This window comes from Cyprinus carpio, chromosome B10, assembly GCF_018340385.1.
Source record: "Cyprinus carpio isolate SPL01 chromosome B10, ASM1834038v1, whole genome shotgun sequence".
Taxonomy (NCBI): Eukaryota; Metazoa; Chordata; class Actinopteri; order Cypriniformes; family Cyprinidae; genus Cyprinus; species Cyprinus carpio.
In genome coordinates, this window is record NC_056606.1 from 6535131 (window position 1) to 6547648 (window position 12518).

General features: G+C 37.3%; 1 protein-coding gene across 1 annotated transcript in view; it reads left to right on the forward strand.

The window, feature by feature from the left end:
* The first annotated feature begins 2132 nt into the window (after positions 1-2132).
* The window catches only part of LOC109077829 (spermatid perinuclear RNA-binding protein-like), a 92205-nt gene continuing 81819 nt past the window's right edge, over positions 2133-12518 (forward strand). The window contains 1 exon segment of the mRNA XM_042732255.1: positions 2133-2309. The gene's annotated coding sequence lies outside the window, so the exon portion shown is untranslated.

The window sequence follows — 12518 nt, forward strand, 5'->3', positions numbered from 1 at the left end:
TGGTCAACATCAGCTGTCTGATGTTGACCAATGATGTTGACAGAATGCTGTCTGTCAAATAATTTATTCAATAATGTGGTAACAACTCAAAATGATAATGAACATATTCACTGGTAAGGTGAAGGGGAGCCTTGAAGATGGTTTCAAAATCCTCACTGGACATCACCCAACGTTCCTCTGGAGACAAAACGTCCTTTAGGCGTCGGCTATGGCTCTAGGGTTGTTGTGAAGGTAGGGGCGGAGCATAGGATATGCCGTTTTCGTTTGTTACACAGAGTAGACCAAACTTAGTCTTAGGCATACTGCCCCATCTTATGGATGTGGAGTATGACTAGATTTTTTTGCCAGACATTACACTGTTTACGCAAGGTGAAGATAAGGCTCCTTTAAGGCTTACGAAGTGGAAAGATAGCACTGTTTAGATTGTGGAACGCGCATATCATGACGTGAACGCGCCTGTGGTCCGAATACTTGAGACAGTTAGAAAGCAGATAGAGAGATCGCCGGAGGAAGAAACACTTGACTGGAGGTATATCGGTCCAGCGGAGGAGTACGGCCAACGAGACCACGGTAATTCATCTCATTCGGGACTCTTTATGATCCTGCGGTGCGAAAGGGACGCACAGATGGGTTTAAAGCTGTCGCGTTGTGTCATGTGCTCGTGTAGGACATCATCTGTGCTGCTGTTATTAGGTGATGTACAGTATCTGCGGATCCGGACACATCCATCAGCTACAGCGATTCATAGTTTTATCTTCTACATGCCGTCGTGGCTTTCTTTGATGCTTTCTGGCAATGCAATCCAGTCGCTCCTCGGACGATGGGTTTAGTATCGGCTTTCAGATGGAGGAATTACATGCACGCGCATGCATTTAACTTCACCTCGCGCTTTCAGATGCTGCATTTGGGTATAGTGAGGTTGTGCTGGTGCATCTGCTGTAGTTGAATTATTTAATAGGATGTATCTGGTGCTGAAGGAGAGAAACAAACACTGAGACTATTTTAATTGAACCAAAGGAACGGAAGGAACGCTTAGCCAACGTAAACTTTGGTTGTGTTAATTTGTGTGATTTTCTTGTGCAATACCAGTGGCATTGAGAAGTGTGTGAAGCGGTGGTTTGTTTGCATTAAACCTCTCTATTTTCCTGTCAAATCTGCACCCGCCTGTGATCCTTGGGGCAAATTTGACCTGTAGGCTATATTGAGGAATTATTATAATTCGTCATTCTCGATTAATCTACGACTAGTCTAAAAACCCCTTGTATGTTTTCATTAAACTTAAGGTGTATTTTTATATGGACCAATATGTTCTAAACTAAACTGAATAGATTGGGCTCACACAATTTGAACACTTTGGGGCACAACTAGTGTTGATTTTTCTAGGCTATATAATTCAATTATATTTGGCGAGTCATAAATTCCCACACATTTTTTTTTCTATAACATCTGTATTATTCTGCTTTAGGTAGCTAATGGACACTGTACATCTTAGAGCTACATTGTAGTTCGTGTGTATTTCACAAATAAATCCCTGTTGTGACAGGAGTAGCCTAATCAGTATGGAAATTACATCGAGTGCATTTTTTACAAATTCAAAAGTGTGAGTGAAAGTGTCTAAGAAAATGATACAGTGGTTTTGTTATGTAATATTTTAAATATGCACCAGGGACATTTAGTCCTATTTGCACCCTCGTAAAAGAACAGTGTGTGAGGCTGTAGAAAACATTTGTTTTTTTTAATACTGCTTGTTATTAATTTATTTTCACCAAAACTATTTTGTAAAAAATGAAAGGCATTTAGACATTTTAGATTTTTTAGTTTAGATTTTTCTATATGTTATATATATATATATATATAGATATATATATATATATATATATTATTTAGATATATATATATATATATATATATATATATATATATATATATATTTAGATATATATATAGTGTTATATATATATATATATATATATATATATATATATATATATATATATATATATATACGTGTGTGTGTGTGTATGTATATGTATGTATATATCCCGTAAATATTTAACATAAACAAACACTGAGGTGATAACCACACAAGATCGATGTTGGGAAACTTGGGTAGGACAGTCGACTGTCCTCCGCGTGAATAATGAATTGTGCTCGTGCACGCGTCTGCGCGTTCCTCATTCATCTCAGTGCACGTGAGTGAGAGGCAGTAGGCGGAGTGCGCGTCCTGCTGACACCACTATATTGATCTGAACCTCGACTCGTACACATTGAGGATACGTTTTGATTATTAAACATTTCTTCATTCACCAGTAAGTAGCGCTTTTGAATGTTTCTGAGCTAGTGTTTGCGGGTTTTTCCTCTGTGAGCTTGGGAGATTCGCGCACAAACGCGTCCGAGACTTGTTTGGCTCAGCTGTTGCTTTAAGTTTGATTTAAAAAGTTACTTTCTCTTTCTCTGGCGCTAAAAAAGAGCTTCTCACCCTTTCATTTAGACTTGTTTGTTGTCACATGTTGCATGGTGTTTTATGAACTGCACGGTTGTTCTTCTTTTGAATTGTAAGAAGAGAATCACGTTGTTGTTTTATTTGTCTTAGTTAAAGTGTCACTGGCGAATGTAGGCTTTGTGTTATAGATGTGGGTTTGTTTCATTATCTTTTTCTAACAGACACAGATATGTAGAGTCGGTTAGTCGGGGTTGATGATCATCTTGCAGCAGGTGTCTTGTAGAGGGACTTCCGCAGTTTCAAACCCCAGCTACACTGTACTGGCGATGTGAACGAGTCGTTCTAGAGAGTCGGATCTGTTTAGTGAATCGTTTGAATCGGTTCACATAAACAATTGGTGCTATTGAACTTCGTCTGACTCATTTGAACTCATATCGTCTCTTTCGGGAATAATTGACTCGTATGAGCCGAGAAGCGATGAGTGATGGAGGAATTGATTGACTGAGTGAAAAGTTACTTTAATAGACTAATAGCGCACATGTTACGCCTGTGGGGTTTTGTGGGAACTATCGTCCGCTCTGTTTGGTTAAAATACGCCCCAAAAATGTACTGATGTTTTTCTTAAAACGTTTACCATAGTAACCACAGCATTCCCACGACCATGAAAAACCTTTTTACTTAAACAAATGAAAATGAAAAAATAATGGACATTACTGAATATATTATAATATATATATATATATATATATATATATATATATATATATATATATATATATATATATATATATATATATATATATATATATATAATAATATATCTACATGAGCCACTATCTATATAAAATATAAAAATGGAAAAATTACAAATTCATGCCAAACAAATTCATGCCAAAATACCATAGTTACTACTGTAATAATAAATGAATACCAGATCTTATTTAACTTTTTTCATTACTTTGATGGCTAACACCAAGTTATGAAGTTATTTTACAAATCGTAACTGCAGTAACGGATATATTTTTGGAAACTATTAATATTTGAAAAAAGTGTACATAAATGAGTTTTTGCTGTTTGTTACACAGGTATGATGGAATGGGGTTATGACGTCCATAATCATGACGGTGTGTGATCTGTGCGATCCTGAATATCCACTTTCCTTTCATAAGAACAAAGAGCATAACTGTGATGCGTTTCCTCATGCGATCAGCTCATGCGTCGCTTCCGTCTCTCTCACACACACACACACACACACAGAGTTCTCTGCCAGCAACACACACTGCTGTGAGCCCAGCATCTGAAATGCTTTGGAAATTGCTCGGCACGTTGGCTGAAAATTGCTTGTGGCTATCACATATTGCCTCAGGTTGAAATGCGAAAGATTGCAGTTGTTTGTAAGGACCGAATTCCCTTGAGAGAGAGACAAGTTGAAACTTATTTATTTTTCATTTCTGTGCGGGTCCAAGCTGTTTGTGCCAAAACAAAAGTATGAAAACACAGATATAAACTGCAATGCGTGTTACCTAGTGATGTTCATTGTGTTGAATGTCCAATGTTGGTTATAGAGTCTAAAGATTTCTATTGTACAGTGTGACATAGGAGACTGATGTTGTGCAGTCTCCCTTTGCCTTTTCCCCTCAGGAAGCGTCGGTGAAACTGATCTTGAATCGTCCTGTAGGTATATTAAGCTTAGAGAAGCGATGACAGATGCTCTGGAGGTCAAAGGGTGGATGTGGCTTGTCTCTGCTCACTCTTTGTCTTTGTCTCTCCGTTATGTCTCGTAGAGCTCCCAGAAGGCCTGAATTTGTCTCTCACGGTCTGTTGCAGGGGTTTATCTTGAATAATCATTAAAGAGTTTTGTGCGCTGCATGTCCTGAGGGCAGAGGGAGCCGACGGTGGCAGATGTAGCTGACTTTTCAGCATCGTTAGGTCATGCTGGGTGCCTGCAGGGATTTGGAGAGGCAAAATAAACATGATTATGAATTTGTAGTCTTTCTTTGATGCTTTACTAACATCCCTCCGTGTTCAGTCTTGGGACTTAAAATCAACATCAAATCAAATCTGACCTTGTTTAATTTCTTAATGCATGTTCCCGATCTCATTGTGCACACGATTCATTGGTACATTTAAATGCAAATACAAAGAATATTGTTTAACGTCCAGAAATTATTTGAAAAATCTTGGAAACTGAATAACTTGGGAACTCTGTAACCTGCCAAAATACTGCAGTTACGGCCGCAGATTAATTAATTTGTCATTATTTATAAAGCCATTAATTTCCAGTGTTAAACATAGTTTAATAAATAAACACTTGTTAAATAGAGAACATATTATTCAGATATGACCAGATCACTATTGCCTTTATATCTCACAAAGTGCAGATAGTGCCTAATATAGATTTGCAGGATATTGACAGAATGAGGTGGTATCCACCTGATGAAGTGTTTCTTCACCTGACTCTCTTGTTCTCTCACTCTTCCACCTTTTTTCTCTCCATCGCTCTCTAACCGATTGGAGCTATTCTTGGCTTGCTCTCTGAGCTGATGGGAAAACCTGACATTGCTAACAGAGGGGGAATTTGAGCTCGACTCAAGGCAAAGCCCACTTCCTCCTCCTGAGCCCGCGCACCAGACACCATCCACCCCTCTGCCGTCTGGCACCGCCGCCATCAGGACATCTGATTTACTGTCTGCTGTTTGCATGACAAAGACAGCCTTTCTGGTGAGAGTGTTTGAGAAAGGGAGAACCAAACAGAAAGGAAGAAGCTCTCTTTTTTTCTAAAAAGAGAAGTATTTTAAACAAGGTTCCCACTTGAGGTCTTGTGTGAGCAGCATTATCAATTGTACATTGTTTATCACAGGTTTGGCAATAACTGAACAACAACCAGTTATGAGCATTGCATCCCACTGTGCCAACTGAATTTGGCCCGTGATTTGGTTGCATCTTGGCTGCTGAATTTAACTCCATCTGACTAATGAGGAGAGGTGAACAATCCCATAAAAGAACTGGCATGTAGCATAAATTTAGAATCTAGCAAACAGCAAGGCAACTACAAAGAAAGCTGCAGATTTATTATTTTGTTTATTTATTGGATTTTTGCCGTTTATTGGACAGCAAGGTGGAGAATTGACAGAAAAGTACAGAGAGAGAAAAGGGGGGTGAGTAAAAGATATGACCCAGGCCAGACTTGAACTCAGTTCCCCGTGAACACATTATTATTGCTTTGCATTGCAAACATTTTCATGTAAAATAATTTATTTTGCTTAGGGGCTTTACATTTAGTGGCAGCGAACCTAATCCTAACCTAATAGAGGTTCAGGAAACCCTGGTCCGTGCTAGATTTGCTAGGTAATTTAGGGCCCTATGAAATCTGTTTAATTTTTTGTTTTTTTTTTTTTTTAGTTTTTTTTTTTTTTCCTGTTTTTTTTTTTTATTAATATTTTTTTTTTAATTATTTTTTTTCTAGACTCTGATTTAATGGTTGAATTAAAAAATAACAATAAAAAAGCATGTCTAATTAATTAAAATCATGAAACTTACACAATAGCAATTTATTAATTTTAGCAAATTAAATTTTAAGGCCCTATGAAATACCTGTCATAATTTATTTATTTATTTATATTAGTAAGTTCTGTGTTTTCCATAAATTTTCTGAATTCTATTTTAATGGCTTCATTAAATATTAATAATCAAAAGCATCTCTAATTAATTGATTTTATAAAAATTCGCATTTTCCTGCATCGCGGAAATGATAGGGCCCTAGTAATTGTTAGTTGTCCAATCTGCTAAGCTGCACTGCTACAAAATACCTCAAAACAACATTTGGTAACCTTTGTCTGAAAAGTTTTGTCCATTTTGGGATCAAAGGGAGCAAGTGGAGAGCAGGGTACAAGTGTACACTAGATCGTGAGTGCAAGGACACAATGGGACTGGAGCTCCTGAGGGGGTGGTGTACAATGGAAAAGTGCCCTGCGCTGTGTCAACAGGCAGTCTGTGTATATGTGCATGCGTGTGTGTTTTTAAGGCAGCTGATGTGGCGACAGCAGCAGCGGAAATGGATCCAGGGATGAGCAGAAACCAGATCTAACACAGGCATGGGAAGGAATGGCCTTGTAAGGCATCTGAGAGTCAGAGAGAGAGAGAGAGACACACACTCAGTGGGTCGCCATTCCCTGAAGACGGACACACACATACATACATTCAATGAAAAGCAGCATTTCTAAGCACTCTGAACTAAACAAATCATTATCTGACCCACACAGGCTATAAAATAAGAAATTTTACATTATAAAGCTATAAAGGTATTTAAAACCAAAGATGATTAGTGTTTCTAGGAAACCATGTGCTGCTGCTTTTGATTTATTGAGTTTGGCAAACATGGTAAATAAACGTTGACCTGGGAACAGTTCCTCTTATATTTGATTGTACCCAATCTAATCTTTTATGGAAAATATTATCTCACATTAAATCCTTCTTATATGGGCAAAAATGTATTTTATGCTCTTGTTTATACTTTAATCTTGGAGGCGTACTGTGCAGATCATAACTTTATTTGGAACAAAAGCCTATGAATAAGAAAATGTATTTAGGAGATATTTTTAAGGTTTTTTTTTTTTTAACAAGATTTTGCATGATTATTATGCTTTGCTCATTGCCTTTGTAAAACTTTTTCAGATTTTATCACACATAAGTTGAAAGGTTTCATTGCTGTACAAGAAAGCAATTTAATATATCATTCATGCCCATAGCAGGATGAATTGCTGCAAAGCATAACACTTAGGCGTTTGTTTAAATTACAGTAGTAATAATAGTGAGGTACTGTAAATGAATTTTAACATGAAGTGATGAATGAGGCAGAACTTGGCTTCAAGGATAATATCTGTCTCTGCAGGACTATCACAAACACACACAAAATCCTCCATGGATTTAGTCTAAACTTATTCAGCGAAAGTGGAGTATTTCAGGATACACATTTGTTTCTATCAGTAAGACAAACTGACTGCTTCTCTCCAAACACCTGTGTTTTTATTGGCCTGATAAGATTTTACAGATTGTAAGATATGGTGTGACAGTATCTCTTCCAAAACCTACTCTTAAATATCTACACCTTTGCGTTAAAAACAGCCAGAGCGCAACAGATTCAAAAAGCCACTAATGTTTTTTTTTTTCTTCTTCTTTTTGATGCAGTGCATTGTAGAATTGCATTATGGTTAAGGATACATACTATGGTTAATTTTTGCTGTCTGGGTAGGCCGCTTTCTAGGTTTCTTCATTTTTTTTTTTTTAACAGAGCTCTGGTCACTTGAATGTTATTGCATGTAGCAATTAATCCCCATTTGACCTTCTTGTTAAAAAAAAATCTGTCAAAGCTGATATAGATATTCAATTAAAGGCTGGAAGGCAGAGTGCTTCCCCATCTGATAGTGTGAGTAATTTAATAAGGGAGGTTTCCAGCACGGTGGCATCGCCAGGCCGATTTTTATGAGCGACGGAGAGATAGAAGAGAAAGGGAAGGATAGATAAAGAGGAAGGAGGGGGTGTAGGAGACTTTGATTTGTTCTGCCTTGATGGTCGTCACCCCTTTGCCTCCTCGGAGAATTAACCAATTAGACTGTGCCTGGTGTGTTTGCTGGCCACACTATTAGACAGATGAAAGGAGCCCTCTGTTTAGCCTATAAACGACGAGTGAGCAGAATATTGATAAAGACAAGCGAGGGTTATTGCATTCGCCCTGCCACGTTAGCTCCTTTGTGCCGTGATACAGTACTGCGTAGTTCTTTTTACCCCGCAGTGCCGTGTGTGAGTTATGGTAGTGAGAATTAAGCTGCCAGACTTAATTGTAGGAAGTGATTCGCTCTGAATTGTACTTTTGTGACAGAACTGCACTTATCTGACAGCGATCTTATTCACTGTTCTCAGAACAGCCGTGGTGGCTTTTGAAAGCCCTGTAATGACTGTCGCTCTGTTCATTAAGGATAATTGGTAATGTTGCGCAGTTCTGGATTTGTGTGGCATGTGGGTGTGTTGAAGTCATAAGTGGATGAGTTATAAATAAAGACTAGGCTTTCAGTGATGTATCTTTAATAACAACCCATTACAAGAATTCCAGTATGAAACAAATGTGTGTGTGTGTGTGCGCACTGTAAGGTGGCAGAATTAATCTTATAAAATACTGTTTGTAGACTAATATCTGAATGACTTGCAGCAAGTTTTTAATAAACCAGTAAATTTCTTACTAGGGGTGTAAACGTACCTCGGTTTTGACATGACGGTTCGGTATGGTTTCAGACAGTACAGCGGGGGGGGGGGGGGGGGGGGGGGGGGGGGGGGGGGGCGGGGGGGGGGGGGGGGGGGGGACTAAACATAAAAATGCCCCCCCCCTCCCCTTTTTAAAGAAACCATTCATTAAATAAATTAATTTATAATTAAACATTTCTTAGGGATAAAAATCTACCTCAGCTTATTCTCTAAACTAGATCTAGGGAGCCCTTTTATATTACTGTAAGTAGGGCTGGGCGATATATCGCATGCGATTGTCACGCGCATTTCGTCAGTAAAGCCGGTTCCCTGATTACTGCTAAATCGCCATCACATGCTTTCAAATGGAGCGGCATTTAATAGACAGAGCCGTAGATCACTGACAAGCTACGCAATATCGCATTTATTATCACAGATGAATTGCCTTCGATAATGAATGTGATATTGCGTAGCTTGTCAACTACGGCTCTGTCTATTAAATGCCACTCCATTTGAAAGCATGTGATGGCGATTTAGCGCTAATCAGGGAACCGGCTTTACTGCGCGTGACAGTTGCATGCGATATATTGCCCAGCCCTAACTGTAAGGTTACAATTAACAACAAAGTAATTACTATTTATTTTTAAATATAGCAATCAACACTCATCTTAAAAGCAATTGTATGCAAACATTTAAATTGCACATAATGCAAGTTTTTAATTACATTCTAAATGATAAAATTTCTATTTGTTGTTGAAATATATTCATTTACACAATGGCTGTCATACCTTGTTTCCTAACAGATTTATTTAAACATTCAATAAATAACATTAAAACATCACTAACAGGTAAAGTAAAATATAGTGAGTATCAGAGTTGGGGAAAGTTACTTTTAAAAGTAATGTATTACGATATTGCGTTACTCCATAAAAAAGTAACTAATTACTTTTGCGTTACTTTTTAAATCTGGACAGGGCTTGCTTGTTTGTTTTTAAAATAAAAAAGTTCTGTTTTTGGCAAATATCAAAGCCTTTTCACACCAAATGTGAAATGAATACGCCTCAGAAAGTAAATTTACATCTGTACAGTAGAATGCAGAAGAAGAAATTTCAACACACTTCAGCAATAAAAAAAGAATGTTTGTCTAGAGTTATTTTTGCTTATTAGTATGGTTGAACTGGATCATCGAAGGTCAGAAGCAAAGACATTGGTTTATAGAATGGGATTGAATACATAAAGGATATTTGTGTTGTTTAACATTCAATTATTGCAGGTTTGCGTAATATTCTGAGTTGCATTATTTTTATTCATTTTGAGGAATACTGAATCTGTGTTTTTTTTTTTTTTTTTTGAGTCAGTTGAATTAATGAATATTCGTTTTTATTTTAGAACTACAGTAATGGATTTCTCTCAACATGGGGACAGGAGAGCTGTCAGTCAATAACTTGGGAAAAAAAAAGTAACTTGCGTTACTTATTTGAAAAAGTAATGCGTTACTTTACTAGTTACTTGAAAAAAGTAATCTGATTATGCAACTTGTAATGCGTTACCCCCAACACTGGTGAGTATAGTCTAATATTTAACTGCTCTTCTCTAGACTTTATTTCTCTAGTGAACTAATGAACCATGGACACTGATTACTTGCCTGAGGTAAATTTAAGTTTTTCATGTTAAAACTAGTAATAAAGAAAAACCCAATAATCACGCTCCACGCTGCCGTTTGAACTGAGGCATTTATACAGCGATCTGTAAAGCCACATCAAAGAGTGCCAAAACAGCATTTATTGTTTAAATTTCCTGAAAAAAATATATAAAACTGGAAGTTTCAAAAAAAGTTACACTCATGTAGTGGTAAAACAATGCACTTTTTAGGGATAAAATTTGTTTTATCACATCTTATAATTACCTCAAACTTGTTAAAGGGATGCTATTATGCTTTTTCACTTTTTCAACTTTAGTTAGTCTGTAATGTTGCCGTTTAAGCATAAAAAAGATTTTTTAAAGAAAGTGGAGAGTGATGGAAACTTGTGTTGGAAGATGAACAGAAAGTTATTGGACTCATAGGTCGAGACAGATTTAGAGAAAGCTCAATGCAAATAGTGAGGTCCATTTAGCTTAATCACAATTATTGTTTAATTGCTTCCTTGAAACAACAACATTTAGATGTGTCAGTGAAAAATGAAGGGACAAAAGGGTGAGTTTAATGAGAATGCACAAAATGATTCTTCTTTAATGTCATCCTGAACCTCTTGTAACATCTGTCCAGCATGAACTTTCCACAGTGCTCATTAAAACAAGCCAGCGTTTTCCACCGAACACAGTCTCACCTGTTGTTCTGCATTACGATAATGATTTCTGCCTTCCATCTCTCAGCTGGACTCTTTTTTTTTTGGCTCTTGAATATCGATTTACTCCAAAAAGCATTTTCCATCCTGATGGTGTCATTCTCAGAGACTGTATTTCTTAACTCTCTCATGGCTCTTCATAGCTGTGGCCACCTGCTAAGCTCTCAGGAGCAGTGAGTAATTGGAAATCTCCCTTGCGCCAAGGGACACCCTGTGCTGCATATCTTTTCTTTCTTTCCTGGGTTTGACAAATCCCAGGGATTTCTCACTGTCTTCCTCTCACACAAATGCAGGCATACACTGGTCTTTTGAGTGGATCCTCTGCACAGCGATGTTTTCAGGCCAAGGTGAACTGGGATACTGGAGGACAGTGCAAGAGCTAAAAGCTGCCTAACGGTCTTGAGGGATGGAAATTGAAGGCACTGACAGTGATTTGCAATGTCAAGGTGGCCACAAGTCATTAATTTTCAATGGGAGATGACAATTTTACTATGACATGAGTGACAGTGACTATTCTAAGGACACATGGGGCCCTATATATGATTTCCACAAAGTGGAAAACACGGACAGAATCGCAGAATCCAGTCATAACAGTGGAATTTACTGTATGACGCAGAATGGTGGTTTAACCAATCACAGCACAGACTGGCCCAGCTAACCAATCACAACACACACTGGCCCATCTAACCAATCACAGCACACACTGGCCCAGCTAACCAATCACAGCACAGACTGGCCCAGCTAACCAATCACAACACACACTGGCCCAGCTGACCAATCACAGCACAGTAACACATTTCTTACCAATCACAGCGCATTTTGTATTTCAGAAGGTGAGCCTTCATTTGATGCAGGAACTATTCCTGCCGTTCATGCCAGACTGGGGAGAGAGGTGTTGTAATAATGTAAAATACTTGGAAAATATATGTTTCTCAAGGTCAGAGTTGCCGGTATCAAATTTTCCTGTTGCGATTAATTGATGATGCGTTTGTCACGGTATACGGTATTATCACGGTATTGAAATTTAGTTTCAAAAAAGTGGTCATAATACAGTATAACAGGTTAAATAACTTTTTCTTATAACAAAAATAACTGAACATTTAAATACAATAAAGCAATACAGAAAAAAATATATAAAGTTAAGTTTTACACATTAAAGTGCAAAAGAACTTTAAAGACCAATAGGTATCACTTTACAATAAGACCTCTTTAGTAATCCTTAGTTAATGCATTAACATTCAAGGCAAGGCAAGGCAAGTTTATTTATATAGCACATTTTGTACACAATGGTAATTCAAAGTGCTTTACATAAAAGAAAGTAAAAAAAAAAATCATGAAGAAAAAATAACCACAAAAATAAAACAAGCAATTTAAGAACTTTGAAAATGATTTAAAAATTTACTTAAAAAGAATTTAAGACAGTTTAAAAATCAGTCTGGACATCACATAGTGCTCATTCAATAAATGCACAGCTAAACAATGAGCAATAGCTA